Here is a 14,727-nt window from a genome sequence, read left to right as displayed (position 1 = left end):
GGAGGTTTGGTATAGAGACAAGGTGCAGAGTTCTAGTAAAAGCCCCTTCTTGTGTCTGGAAACAGTCATTAGTCATATATAGTCAGATGGAGGGAAAAAAATGAAAGGTGCACTATAATGTAAATGGAAGGTATTACCTTCAGAGAGTATAGGACTGACTCAGTGGTTACAGAGTGACAAATGACAGAGCGAACCCAGTAATGACATCTTACTATTTCATGTTTCACATGTAAATTGATTTACAGCTTTCCTGTCTTAGCATTAATTACCAAAGATGACAAGTTGCTATTTAATTCCGGCAATTTTTTTTTTTTTTTTTTTTTTAAAGGAGCTTCATTTTGTAAAAATCCTTAACTTGTAGGGTTGCCTAGCAGTGCAGAAAAAAAACAAAAACGAAAAGTCCTTGGTTTTCAAAGGGAAACCCCAGTTTTCTCCAGCTAGGTTTCACTCTCCCATTCTTCCTGGTACATGAATAGAATGAATAGAATTCCAGAAGTGAAGTGAAGACTGATTCAAAAGTGACTTATTTCCCTTGTGGAAAGCTGATAACAATCCAATATGGATACTATTAATTCTGGTTATTGTTTTTTTCTAATGGACACCTAGTTCCAAAAGTTTATTAGTGCAATACCCCTTATCTAGAGATATGTCTCCTCTGCTGCTAAAAGTGATCGAAATATGCATCCAAATGTTGTCAGCTATGATTGACAGAGCTGCTTTTTACAAGGTGGCATTAGAGTCACGCACAATGGATACTCATAATCTATACAGCATGAATAATTCCTTGTATACAGGCTTGGGATGCCTTATTGACTCATTTGGAGCATATATATATATATATATATATATATATATATATATATATATAAGTGCATGCATTTTTAATGTAGCATTGGAGTAATGCACATCTTTACGGCATAGGATGATGTGTTTTTTTTTGCATTAGTTCAAATCATGTGCCAGCACCAAGCCCAGGGGCTACTTCTACCTCTGGACCCCCTATAGTTTTGCCACTGATGGGTCCTGCACATAATCAGATACCATCACTAGTGAAATCCCAATGCAAATGCTTTTTTCCCCTCCCATTAGAACCAGTAAGGATCTACTGGTTTCATTGAATGCTGGTGCCATCAATCCCCAGAGAGTAGTACTATGCTAGATGCAAATTTGGCTAATAGATCAGGATCCCCCCTCTTTCCAAGGGTTGCCTAAAGGTGCGTATATATGGTATATTTCCAGATGGCACCGACCTAGGGAACATACATCATAAATGCATGACGTCACCCTAACATGCAAATATTTTGGTGCCTTCTGACATCACTGACTGGTAATTGCTGGGGTATATACACACAAGGCTAATGTGGAAAGCTTACCTTCTGTCCGCCATTGCTGAGATAATCATTTGCTAAATACACCGACGTGCGGTGGTTTTTACGAAATCCCCTGATTGTATTAGGATCGAGTGTAAACACCGCATTTGCAGGAAAAGTAGTGACGGGGAATCTCTCCATTGAAAAATGAGGTCACTCCGACTATAAATAAAGCAGGTGATCCTACATACGACATGCTCCGTCTTATAGGGATGATTACTGGAGGGGCACCCGTGGGATCTGGCTTTTCAGAATAGCATGGAACGCGTCTTCTTTACCGGCGGGTGTCAGGACGGTAGGTTACATTTTTGTCACTGGTTCTACCATTGTAGATTAAAGCTTTATTCCATTGCAAAAAGGCCCCTTTAAAGAGGGGGCATCAAGCCAATGAGACGATCAGGGGATCGCCGCCGGTCTTATTAGCGGCCACTACATGTTAAACGTAGAATTGCATGGCCCCATTCTATAGAAATTCCCGTCTACTCCATGTGCCCCAGAGCAAAGGAGAATCTCTTTTTTTGGCACATAAAGGAAGGAACACAACTCAATGGCGTCCATATATCATATGGACTCTCATATATACTCTATGCATCTTACCACGTTTAGCGTCTACTTAACCTACACGACCTATTATTTGGAAGGGGCGTCACATAAGATAACGACTGATTATCTCATCAACAGAACTCCCTCTTAAAATTGAAGCCAGCCCCCTCAATCGTCTGATCGCTGCAGGTGCAGCTTCAGGGATCAGCTTTACCATTTCCTTGCAGTGGCCACTACTGGAGAAATGTGGTACTACAAGCCAGCCTTTCAAATCAATGGGCAGATACAGTATGTAATGCCTAAAGAGGCTGGGTCCTCCATAGTCTCTCCACCCAGGCTAATAAATGGGGCTTCTATATGACATCCATATGTCCTAATCAGGTAAATAGAAAGGGGGCTTCATGAGATGTCCCTAATAATAAAAACAAAACCTTTTTTTTTCTTTATTTGAGGTGCTGCATGGATCTATAGATTCCCCTTTAGTGCACACATTGTGGATGCGGCACGATTTTCATAGGTTTTTCTTACACTTATCGCCAACGATTGTCATTTACCATTTTTTATATCAGTATTAGTATTCCAAATGTGATCTGTACCCGGCCACTAGAGGGTTAATCGCTTCACACATCAAATGCATCCCGAGTAACGCGCCATCGAGGCATAGTAACAGCGAGATAGCGGCTCTTCTCATCGCCTCCCACCCCCCCATTGTTATATCATGAGTCATAGAGGTAGAGAAGAAGCACGGATTCCAACCTCATCATCCTGGAAAAGTAACACTACCGCCATCCGTAACAATTACCAGACACCAGTCATCACTGCTGCTTCACCGTATCCTAATGGCAAAGTCCTAAATTGTATTATTACTTCCCAAATCCGTGCAGAATTAGAGCCATATTCAATCCTGAACCAATAGTCAACTCTCAGGTATTACCCAACACAAAGAAGATATTTTTTTTTTTTAGGAACAGCGCCACTCTTGTCCTCAGGCTGTATGTGGTATTGCAGCTCATGGACAAGAGTGGTGCTGTTTCGGGAACCAAAAAAAAAAGGCCCTGTTATCTAATCCCCGGGTACCTCTAATGGGGTACATGTCTCTCTATCATTTTGACTCAAGATTTAATTTAGTCTAGAAATATCTGCCAAACAGATATGTTGGCGCACAAATATCAGCTGCTTCTGACGTGCCATCTGTTCTTCTGTCCAAGACGTTGTGAAGCGCATCTTCTTCCAGTGCTTAGCAGACTATTATTAGCTGCCGGCAACATCACAAAGACACGGAGCTCGGTGTAAAACATTTATCAGCAAATGCTCTCAGTGTTAGTCCTGCTCAGTGTTAGTCCTGCTCAGTATTAGTCCTGCTCAGTGTTAGTCCTGCTCAGTGTTAGTCCTGCTCAGTCCTGTTTAGTATTAGTCCTGCTCAGTCCTGTTTAGTATTAGTCCTGCTCAGTCCTGTTTAGTATTAGTTCTGCCCAGTCCTGCTCAGTATTAGTCCTGCCCAGTCCTGCTCAGTATTAGTCCTGCTCAGTATTAGTCCTGCTCAGTGTTAGTCCTGCTCAGTGTTAGTCCTGCTCAGTGTTAGTCCTGCTCAGTATTAGTCCTGCTCAGTGTTAGTCCTGCTCAGTCCTGCTCAGTATTAGTCCTGCTCAGTGTTAATCCTGCTCAGTATTAGTCCTGTTTAGTATTAGTCCTGCTCAGTCCTGTTTAGTATTAGTCCTGCTCAGTCCTGTTTAGTATTAGTCCTGCCCAGTCCTGCTCAGTATTAGTCCTGCTCAGTATTAGTCCTGCTCAGTATTAGTCCTGCTCAGTCCTGCTTAGCATTAGTCCTGCTGAGTAATAGTCCTGCTCAGTGTTAGTCCTGCTTAGTATTAGTCCTGCTCAGTAATAGTCCTGCTTAGTATTAGTCCTGCTTAGCATTAGTCCTGCTTAGCATTAATCCTGCTCAGTAATAGTCCTGCTCAGTATTAGTCCTGCTTAGTATTAGTCCTGCTTAGCATTAGTCCTGCTGAGTATTAGTCCTGCTCAGTATTAGACCTCCTTAGTATTAGTCATGCTCAGAAATAGTCCTGTTGAGCAATAGTCCTGCTCAGTATTAATCCTGCTCAGTCCTGCTTAGCAATAGTCTTGCTGAGTAATAGTACTGCTTATTCCTGCTTAATATTTGTCCTACTCAGTATTAGTCCTGCATAGTATTAGTTCTGCTCAGTATTAGGCCTGCTCAGTCCTGCTTAGTATTAGTCCTGCTCAGTATTAGTCCTACTTAGCAATAGCCCTGCTCAGTAATAGCCCTGCTCAGTAATAGTCCTGCTCAGTATTAGTCCTGCTCAGTCCTGCTTAATATTTGTCCTACTCAGTGTTAGTCCTCCATAGTATTAGTCCTGCTCAGTATTAATCCTACTCAGTCCTGCTTAGTATTAGTCTTGCTTGTATTAGTCCTGCTCAGTATTAGTCCTGCATACTATTAGTCCTGCTCAGTATTATTCCTGCTCAGTCGGGCTTAGTATTAGTCCTGCTTAGTATTAGTCCTGCACAGTATTAGTCCTGCTCAGTCGGGCTTAGTATTAGTCCTGCTTAGTATTAGTCCTGCACAATATTAGTCCTGCACAGTATTAGTCCTGCTCAGTCCTGTTCAGTATTAGTCGCTCTTAGTCCTGTACAGTATTAGTCCTGCATAGTATTAGTCCTGCACTGTATTAGTCCTGCACAGTATTAGTCCTGCATAGTATTAATCCTGCATAGTATTAGTCCTGCTCAGTATTAATCCTACTCAGTCCTGCTTAGTATTAGTCTTGCTTGTATTAGTCCTGCTCAGTTTTAGTCCTGCATACTATTATTCCTGCTCAGTATTAGTCCTGCTCAGTCGGGCTTAGTATTAGTCCTGCTTAGTATTAGTCCTGCACAGTATTAGTCCTGCTCAGTCTGGCTTAGTATTAGTCCTGCTTAGTATTAGTCCTGCACAATATTAGTCCTGCACAGTATTAGTCCTGCTCAGTCCTGTTCAGTATTAGTCGCTCTTAGTCCTGTACAGTATTAGTCCTGCACTGTATTAGTCCTGCACTGTATTAGTCCTGCACAGTATTAGTCCTGCACAGTATTAGTCCTGCATAGTATTAGTCCTGCTCAGTATTAATCCTACTCAGTCCTGCTTAGTATTAGTCTTGCTTGTATTAGTCCTGCTAAGTATTAGTCCTGCATACTATTAGTCCTGCTCAGTATTAGTCCTGCTCAGTCGGGCTTAGTATTAGTCCTGCTTAGTATTAGTCCTGCACAGTATTAGTCCTGCTCAGTCAGGCTTAGTATTAGTCCTGCTTAGTATTAGTCCTGCACAATATTAGTCCTGCACAGTATTAGTCCTGCTCAGTCCTGTTCAGTATTAGTCGCTCTTAGTCCTGTACAGTATTAGTCCTGCATAGTATTAGTCCTGCACTGTATTAGTCCTGCACAGTATTAGTCCTGCATAGTAATAGTCCTGCTCAGTATTAGTCCTGTACAGTATTAGTCCTGCATAGTATTAGTTCTGCACTGTATTAGTCCTGCATAGTAATAGTCCTGCACTGTATTAGTCCTGCACAGTATTAGTCCTGCTCAGTCCTGTTTAGTATTAGTCGCTCTTAGTCCTGTACAGTATTAGTCCTGCATAGTATTAGTCCTGCATAGTATTAGTCCTGCATAGTATTAGTCCTGCACAGTATTAGTCCTGCATAGTATTAGTCCTGCTCAGTATTAGTCCTGCTCAGTCAGGCTTAGTATTAGTCCTGCATAGTATTAGCCCTGCTCAGTATTAGTCCTGCACAGTAATAGTCCTGCACAGTAATAGTCCTGCACAGTAATAGTCCTGCCCAGTCCCGTTCAGTATTAGTCACTCTTAGTCCTGTACAGTATTAGTCCTGCTCAGTCCTGTTCAGTATTAGTCGCTCTTAGTCCTATACAGTATTAGTCCTGCATAGTATTAGTCCTACACAGTATTAGTCCTGCATAGTATTAGTCCTGCTCAGTATTAGTCCTGCTCAGTCGGGCTTAGTATTAGTCCTGCTCAGTATTAGTCCTGCTCAGTAATAGTCCTGCACAGTAATAGTCCTGCACAGTAATAGTCCTGCACAGTAATAGTCCTGCACAGTAATAGTCCTGCTCAGTCCCGTTCAGTATTAGTCACTCTTAGTCCTGTACAGTATTAGTCCAGCTAAGTATTAGTCAGGAGCAGGACAGATTTTAGGGACTTCTGAGTTTTAGCCCATGTCAGTCATCTCCAGTAGTAGGGCAGACATACCCTCCTGACAGTTTCTGCGGGGACTGTGGAATCTGCTTCGTCCCTGCAGTCGTCCACCTCTCTGTCTCGCTGTTGGCGCTTGCACAGTGTAAACCTTGCGTGGCACCCATGCGGGTCCTCGTTCCTGTGGGTGCTGTAAAGCCGGGAAAAGTTATGTTGAGCATATAGATTTGCAGGAGACACTGGTTCTGTGGCCACACAGGGAGTTTTGTGGACACTTTGACTCCAATTGTAGCGTAAACTAAAGGATTTTCTGCAGTAAACCCCCCCAAAAATAAACAATACCCCATTCTATGTGTCTGTTTTCACCTATGTCCTCCAGTAGTTCTATTTTCTCTAGGGCACCATGATCTCTGCACGGCACTTTTCATATCTCTGCAGCACAGGGAGAAGCCGGAAACTTAAAAACATTCAATTCTGGAATAACCCAATTAAGGAACTTTTAAAAGATCTTGCCCCGCCCCCGAGGAACAGAAGAAAACAAGGGAAGGTCATACTGGTTATAGGGGAGGTACCACATGTCTCTGCTTCACACTAAACACATGGATGAATGAATAAAGATTGAAAGAGTATGGGAAGGTGGATTAAACATTTTTTTTCTTAAAGGGGTTGTCCAGATAAGATAAACATGATAGGTAGGATAGGGATGAAACCCCTCTAACGGATCAGTTGTTACCAGCACACAATATATAGAGCCAGACACCATAGCGACATACACTGGGTAGTGGCCATTCTTGGGTACTGCAGGTCAGATTCCAAAAAGTAGACAACCCTTTTAAGGTGAATTAATACCCTGTTTTCAAAGGCAGAGAGTTAACCTGCAGATGAGGGGTGATATCTATTCTTTCATGAGTGTACCCCCAACTTACATAGTAAGAATTAACCCTAAATATCAGATAGGGAGGGTTATCAGAAGAGGAGGAAAATCTAGTCGACACCTGAACCCACGGCCGTACCTGTAGGAGGGCGGCACGACGCATCACAGCGGAGAACCGGCGCCGGCCTGTGCCTGTGTGGTCGCTAATGAATGAGCGTTTTTATGGAGAAAAATAATTACAGAGCAAAATTAGATAATAAGCACAAGCTTTTTACAATACCCAGGGCGATCATTGGAACAGAATAATTCCCCAGTCTCAGCTTTTTACTGAGTTTATTATAAAACACATAAAATATATGGTTATTACCAAACACAAGAGCGAATCACATGACGCAGAAGCTACGGAGGATCGCACGTATGTAATACTTAAAGGGATAGTAGGAAATTAGCAAAAAAAATGGCTGCTTTCTTCCAGCAACACTGCCACTCTGGGCTACAGGCAGTGACTGGTATTGCAGCTTAGTCTCATTCCCTTGAATGGATAATTTCGAAATGAAAAACAATGGTATTTTTAATATTTAAAGGGTGACATCACTTCAAATAATAACTTTTCTATCACTTTACACTTGGCTTACATATGCTGCCATTTTTATGAATTTTCTGCTACCCCTGGGGGTCTAGGGGGATGGATCGTTATTTTTTTTTTTCATTTCCTGGTGGTCTGGAGTAGATGAAAGGTTATTGTCTGCACCTTTTTTGTGGTCTGTGGTAGCAGAGGGGTTTATTTCCGCTACACTGGTGGTCTACTGTGATAGCTGGCTTTTGTTCCTTTTACTTGTGGTCGAGGGTAAAGATAAGGTTATTGTCTGTATCCTTTATGATCTCATATAATGGATTAATGAGGATTGGTTCTGCATCCTTGGTGGTCTTGGGTAATCAATTTATAAATGTCCTTTACCCTGGTGGTCTAGCGTAGTGGATAAGCAGATTTTTGAATCTCTGGTGGTCTAGGGTAGAAGTGAGGTTATTTTCTGTATCATTTATGATCTGTGGTAATGCAGGGAATAGTTCTGCTTTCTTGGGGTCTAGACTGATAGATGTTTTAAAGTCCTCTGCCTTGGTGGTCTAGGTAGTGAAAAGGCAAACTTTTGAATCACTGGTGGTCTTGTCAGGCTCACTAGGGGAGGTGGATCCTCAAAGCCCAGGGTCCCGGTGAGCACATAGGCCACGGAGCAGCAGGCAGATGAGACTGGAGGAAAACAGGTAGCAGAGGTACAGGAGGCCGAAGACTGACAGGAGTTGTGAAATGGGTACTACAGACAAGTAGCAGAGGTCGTGGAAGCTGCAGACAGGTAGCAGAGGTCGTGGAAGCTGCAGACAGGTAGCAGAGGTCGTGGAAGCTGCAGACAGGTAGCAGAGGTACAGACAGGAGTTGTGAAATGGGTACTGCAGACAGGTAGCAGAGGTCGTGGAAGCTGCAGACAGGTAGCAGAGGTCGTGGAAGCTGCAGACAGGTAGCAGAGGTACAGACAGGAGTTGTGAAATGGGTACTACAGACAGGTAGCAGAGGTCGTGGAAGCTGCAGACAGGTAGCAGAGGTCGTGGAAGCTGCAGACAGGTAGCAGAGGTCCTGGAAGCTGCATGCCGTCAAGAGTCTGGGAACAGGTAGCGGAGGTCATGGAGACTGCAGACAGGTAGCAGAGGTACAGGAGGCTGAATACAGACAGGAGTTGCGAAATGGGTACTGCAGGCAGGTAGCAGAGGTCTTGGAATCTGCAGACAGGTAGCAGAGCTCCTGGAAACTGCAGACAGGTAGTAGAGGTCTTGGAATCTGCAGGCAGGTAGCAAAGATCCTAGAATCTGCAGGCAGGTAGCAGAGATCCTGGAATCTGCAGACAGGTAGCAGAGGTCCTGGAATCTGCAGACAGGTAGCAGAGGTCCTGGAATCTGCAGACAGGTAGCAGAGGTCCTGGAATCTGCAGACAGGTAGCAGAGGTCCTGGAATCTGCAGACAGGTAGCAGAGGTCCTGGAATCTGCAGACAGGTAGCAGAGGTCCTGGAATCTGCAGACAGGTAGCAGAGGTCCTGGAATCTGTAGGTGGTCAAGAGACTGGGAACAGGTAGCAGAGGTCATGGAGACTGCAGACAGGTAGCAGAGGTACAGAAGGCCGAAGACAGACAGGAGTTGCAAAATGGGTACTGCAGGCAGGTAGCAGAGCTCCTGGAATCTGCAGACAGGTAGCAGAGCTCCTGGAAACTTCAGACAGGTAGTAGAGGTCGTGGAAGCTGCAGGCGGTCAAGAGACTGGGAACAGGTACCAGAGGTTATGGAGACTGCAGACACGTAGCAGAGGTCCTGGAAGCTGCAGGTGGACAGGAGACCGGGAACCAGTAGCAGAGGTCCTGGAAGACCAGGAACAGGTAGAAAAGGTCCTGAAAGCCGCTAGCAGACAGGAGACGTCCTGGGAGCCGTAGGTGGACACTTAGCAGAGGTCCTGGAAGACAGGAAACAGGTAGTAGAGGTCGTGGAAGCTGTAGGTGGTCAGGACATGTCCTTGCTGCTGCAGGTGGACACTTAGCAGAGGTCCTGGAAGACCAGAAACAGGTAGCAGAAAGAACACCGGAGCAACTGGAAAGTCTTAATACCAATACACAGGTGCATGCCTTGGCGAGCCTTATATAGGCCCAGGCAGATGATCACATGGGATCACACAGGACGTTTGCAAAGCCCAATATGGAGCACAACAGAGTTCAGCAGACTGGGGTGAGGGGAGCAAAGCCTGGATCTGGGACAGGTGTGTAACAGGTCTACATTAGCACAGAGGTTACTGTCTGTATGATTTATGTTCTGTAGTACAATATAGATTATTTTTCTTTCCAGGGTGATCTAGGGGGTTGGATGGATACATTTCCTCTACTCTGGTGGTCTAGGGTAGTGAATACGCACATTTTTCATTCCCTAGTGGTTTGGGGTAGAATATAGGTTATTGTCCATATCCTTTCTGATCTATGGTAACAAAGAATTAGTTCTGTTTCCTAGGTCTGTGGTGTTGGGTAAATATCTACCCTGGTGGTCTAGTGTAGTAGATAGGCAAACTTTTGAATCCACGGGGTCTAGGGTAGAGGAGAAGTATTTTATCTGTGTAGAGTAATGGAAAGGTAAGTATCCTTTATCAGGTGGTCTGGGGGGATTGATAGCCACAGTTTTAAATCCCTGGTGGCCTAGAGTAGTAGAAAAGTCAATATTTTCTTAAAGTTTTTTTTTTTTTTAAATATGTGTTAACAGCGATTAGTTGCTACACGAATTGTTACAGTGAATAGTGTTTTGTGGCCTGAGTATGGACCATGGTGCATGGACCGGGCGCTGGTGTCCTGATCCAAATTCGGCACCCTCATATATGCCTATGACGGTTGGGTCAGGATACCCGTGGCCGGTTCTTGCAGTGCACAAAACACGGATGTGTGAATTCACAATTTGTCCTTGTTGACTGGAGATTTCCTTTAAGTTCTGCAATCAACCTTCACTGCTCAGTAAGTGGCTCCTGAACAATCTATTGATCAAAATCGAAATAAATCTCCAATGCATCATTATAGATCCCGGCCAGTATGATACGTACCCAACAAGGCTCCTGATGCCACCATGAGACGTATGTATCATCCGCCAGTCACAAACTTATCACAGAATATGTTAAGCCGCTAAGCGTCTCCGTCTTAATTGGTCTTGGCATTTTAAGTGCCTGTTCTCCACGTACTTCCTGATAGATAGGAACGCTATGGGAACTTACGTAGAGGACGGAAAGATTAATTACATTTTGGAGACGTACCTGCCAGTAAGCAGAGCGATTGGAAGATGTGGCCGGCGTAATGAGCCGCACGCTGTCTGCTGGGATAAGTGATTATATTGACTGTTTTGGAGAGAAGGTTAGGACGAGGCGTTGGCATGAAGCGCGGATCCCTGGGCATCGCACTTAGGTAAGAAATGCAATGAGAAAAGTTTGGAAAAGTTAAAAAAAAAAAAAATCTTAACGTGATATACAATCGACTGTAAGAATCATGGAGACCCAGCTAGGGGAATAAGCCAGGTAGCTAATTACAGCCAGCATATTGCTTTTAATTTGAATGTAATGGCAATTAGGTGGCCGGGTAAATGAAGCTATTGAATGTGAGATCAATCTCACTAGCTCCGAGTCTCCGTGGCTCTTGGTTCCACTTCTCAATGGCCCCCAGGGAGGTCGGCGAAACGATGCTCCTGCCTGAATGCGGGTGAATTAATTAGTTGTATGATCAGATTTTAGCTGAAGCTGCAAAGGCAAATATGTGACTTACTAATCTCCATGATTGTGTAAAGGAGCAGTTAAAGGGGTATCCAGCGCCTTCAAATAAAGCTTTCCGTAATAAAATGTGATACAAGTCGCCAACGCTTCTCATAGATCTCTGCTTGCTATCGTTCAAAGGAAGCTTCATGGTTTTCTTCCAGGGATAAAACTCAGTCCTGGACATGTGGTGGACAGACAGGTGTGCTGTGCATCCATCAGAAGACCAGGACAGACAGGTGTGCTGTGCGTCCATCACAAGACCAGGACAGACAGGTGTGCTGTGCGTCCATCACAAAACCAGGACAGACAGGTGTGCTGTGCATCCATCAGAAGACCAGGACGGACAGGTGTGCTGTGCATCCATCACAAGACCAGGACGGACAGGTGTGCTGTGCGTCCATCACAAGACCAGGACAGACAGGTGTGCTGTGCGTCCATCACAAAACCAGGACAGACAGGTGTGCTGTGCATCCATCAGAAGACCAGGACGGACAGGTGTGCTGTGCATCCATCACAAGACCAGGACGGACAGGTGTGCTGTGCGTCCATCACAAGACCAGGACAGACAGGTGTGCTGTGCGTCCATCACAAAACCAGGACAGACAGGTGTGCTGTGCATCCATCAGAAGACCAGGACGGACAGGTGTGCTGTGCATCCATCACAAGACCAGGATGGACAGGTGTGCTGTGCGTCCATCACAAGACCAGGACGGACAGGTGTGCTGTGCGTCCATCACAAGACCAGGACAGACAGGTGTGCTGTGCGTCCATCACAAGACCAGGACAGACAGGTGTGCTGTGCATCCATCACAAGACCAGGACAGACAGGTGTGCTGTGCATCCATCACAAGACCAGGACAGACAGGTGTGCTGTGCGTCCATCACAAGACCAGGACGGACAGGTGTGCTGTGCGTCCATCAGAAGACCAGGACGGACAGGTGTGCTGTGCATCCATCACAAGACCAGGACAGACAGGTGTGCGGTGCATCCATCACAAGACCAGGACGGACAGGTGTGCTGTGCGTCCATCACAAGACCAGGACAGACAGGTGTGCTGTGCGTCCATCACAAGACCAGGACAGACAGGTGTGCTGTGCATCCATCACAAGACCAGGACAGACAGGTGCGCTCTACGTTCATCACAAGACCAGGACAGACAGGTGTGCTGTGCGTCCATCACAAGACCAGGACAGACCGGTGTGCTGTGCATCCATCACAAGACCAGGACAGACCCGTGTGCTGTGCATCCATCACAAGACCAGGACAGACAGGTGCGCTCTACGTTCATCACAAGACCAGGACAGACAGGTGTGCTGTGCATCCATCACAAGACCAGGACAGACCGGTGTGCTGTGCATCCATCACAAGACCAGGACAGACCCGTGTGCTGTGCATCCATCACAAGACCAGGACAGACAGGTGTGCTGTGCGTCCATCACAAGACAAGGACAGACAGGTGTGCTGTGCATCCATCACAAGACCAGGATAGACCGGTGCGCTGTGCATCCATCACAAGACCAGGACAGACAGTTGTGCTGTGCATTCATCACAAGACCAGGACAGACAGGTGCGCTGTGCATCCATCACAAGACCAGGACACAGGTGTGCTGTGCATCCATCACAAGACAAGGACAGACAGGTGTGCTGTGCGTCCATCACAAGACCAGGACAGACAGGTGTGCTGTGCGTCCATCACAAGACCAGGACAGACAGGTGTGCTGTGCGTCCATCACAAGACCAGGACAGACAGGTGTGCTGTGTATCCATCACAAGACCAGGACAGACAGGTGTGCTGTGCGTCCATCACAAGACCAGGACAGACAGGTGTGCTGTGCGTCCATCACAAGACCAGGACAGACCGGTGTGCTGTGCATTCATCACAAGACGAGGACGGACAGGTGTGCTGTGCGTCCATCACAAGACCAGGACAGACAGGTGTGCTGTGCGTCCATCACAAGACCAGGACAGACAGGTGTGCTGTGCGTCCATCACAAGACCAGCACAGACAGGTGTGCTGTGCATTCATCACAAGACCAGGACGGACAGGTGCGCTGTGCATCCATCACAAGACCAGGACGGACAGGTGCGCTGTGCATCCATCACAAGACCAGGACAGACCGGTGTGCTGTGCATCCATCACAAGACCAGGACAGACCCGTGTGCTGTGCATCCATCACAAGACCAGGACAGACAGGTGTGCTGTGCGTCCATCACAAGACAAGGACAGACAGGTGTGCTGTGCATCCATCACAAGACCAGGATAGACCGGTGCGCTGTGCATCCATCACAAGACCAGGACAGACAGTTGTGCTGTGCATTCATCACAAGACCAGGACAGACAGGTGCGCTGTGCATCCATCACAAGACCAGGACACAGGTGTGCTGTGCATCCATCACAAGACAAGGACAGACAGGTGTGCTGTGCGTCCATCACAAGACCAGGACAGACAGGTGTGCTGTGCGTCCATCACAAGACCAGGACAGACAGGTGTGCTGTGCGTCCATCACAAGACCAGGACAGACAGGTGTGCTGTGTATCCATCACAAGACCAGGACAGACAGGTGTGCTGTGCGTCCATCACAAGACCAGGACAGACAGGTGTGCTGTGCGTCCATCACAAGACCAGGACAGACCGGTGTGCTGTGCATTCATCACAAGACGAGGACGGACAGGTGTGCTGTGCGTCCATCACAAGACCAGGACAGACAGGTGTGCTGTGCGTCCATCACAAGACCAGGACAGACAGGTGTGCTGTGCGTCCATCACAAGACCAGGACAGACAGGTGTGCTGTGCATTCATCACAAGACCAGGACGGACAGGTGCGCTGTGCATCCATCACAAGACCAGGACGGACAGGTGCGCTGTGTATCCATCACAAGACCAGGACAGACCGGTGTGCTGTGCATCCATCACAAGACCAGGACAGACAGGTGCGCTGTGCATCCATCACAAGACCAGGACAGACAGGTGCGCTGTGCATCCATCACAAGACCAGGACAGACAGGTGTGCTGTGCACCCATCACAAGACCAGGACAGACCGGTGTGCTGTGCATCCATCACAAGACCAGGACAGACAAGTGCGCTGTGCATCCATCACAAGACCAGGACAGACAGGTGTGCTGTGCACCCATCACAAGACCAGGACAGACAGGTGTGCTGTGCGTCCATCACAAGACCAGGACAGACAGGTGTGCTGTGCGTCCATCACAAGACCAGAACAGACAGGTGTGGTGTGCGTCCATCACAAGACCAGGACAGACAGGTGTGCTGTGCGTCCATCACAAGACCAGGACAGACAGGTGTGCTGTGCGTCCATCACAAGACCAGGACAGACAGGTGTGCTGTGCATTCATCACAAGACCAGGACGGACAGGTGCGCTGTGCATCCATCACAAGACAAGGACGGACAGG

At 46.6% G+C, this 14,727-nt stretch overlaps 1 protein-coding gene across 1 annotated transcript in view; it reads left to right on the top strand.

The window, feature by feature from the left end:
* Window positions 1-14,727, top strand: part of LHFPL4 (LHFPL tetraspan subfamily member 4) — a 154,137-nt gene that overhangs the window by 1,865 nt on the left and 137,545 nt on the right. The gene's annotated exons all lie outside the window — the stretch shown is intronic.

This window comes from Phyllobates terribilis, unplaced genomic scaffold (assembly GCF_046119375.1).
Source record: "Phyllobates terribilis strain yellow unplaced genomic scaffold, ASM4611937v1 Scaffold_8__6_contigs__length_399053987, whole genome shotgun sequence".
Lineage (NCBI taxonomy): Eukaryota > Metazoa > Chordata > Amphibia > Anura > Dendrobatidae > Phyllobates > Phyllobates terribilis.
This window is presented reverse-complemented; position numbering and strand designations above follow the sequence as displayed.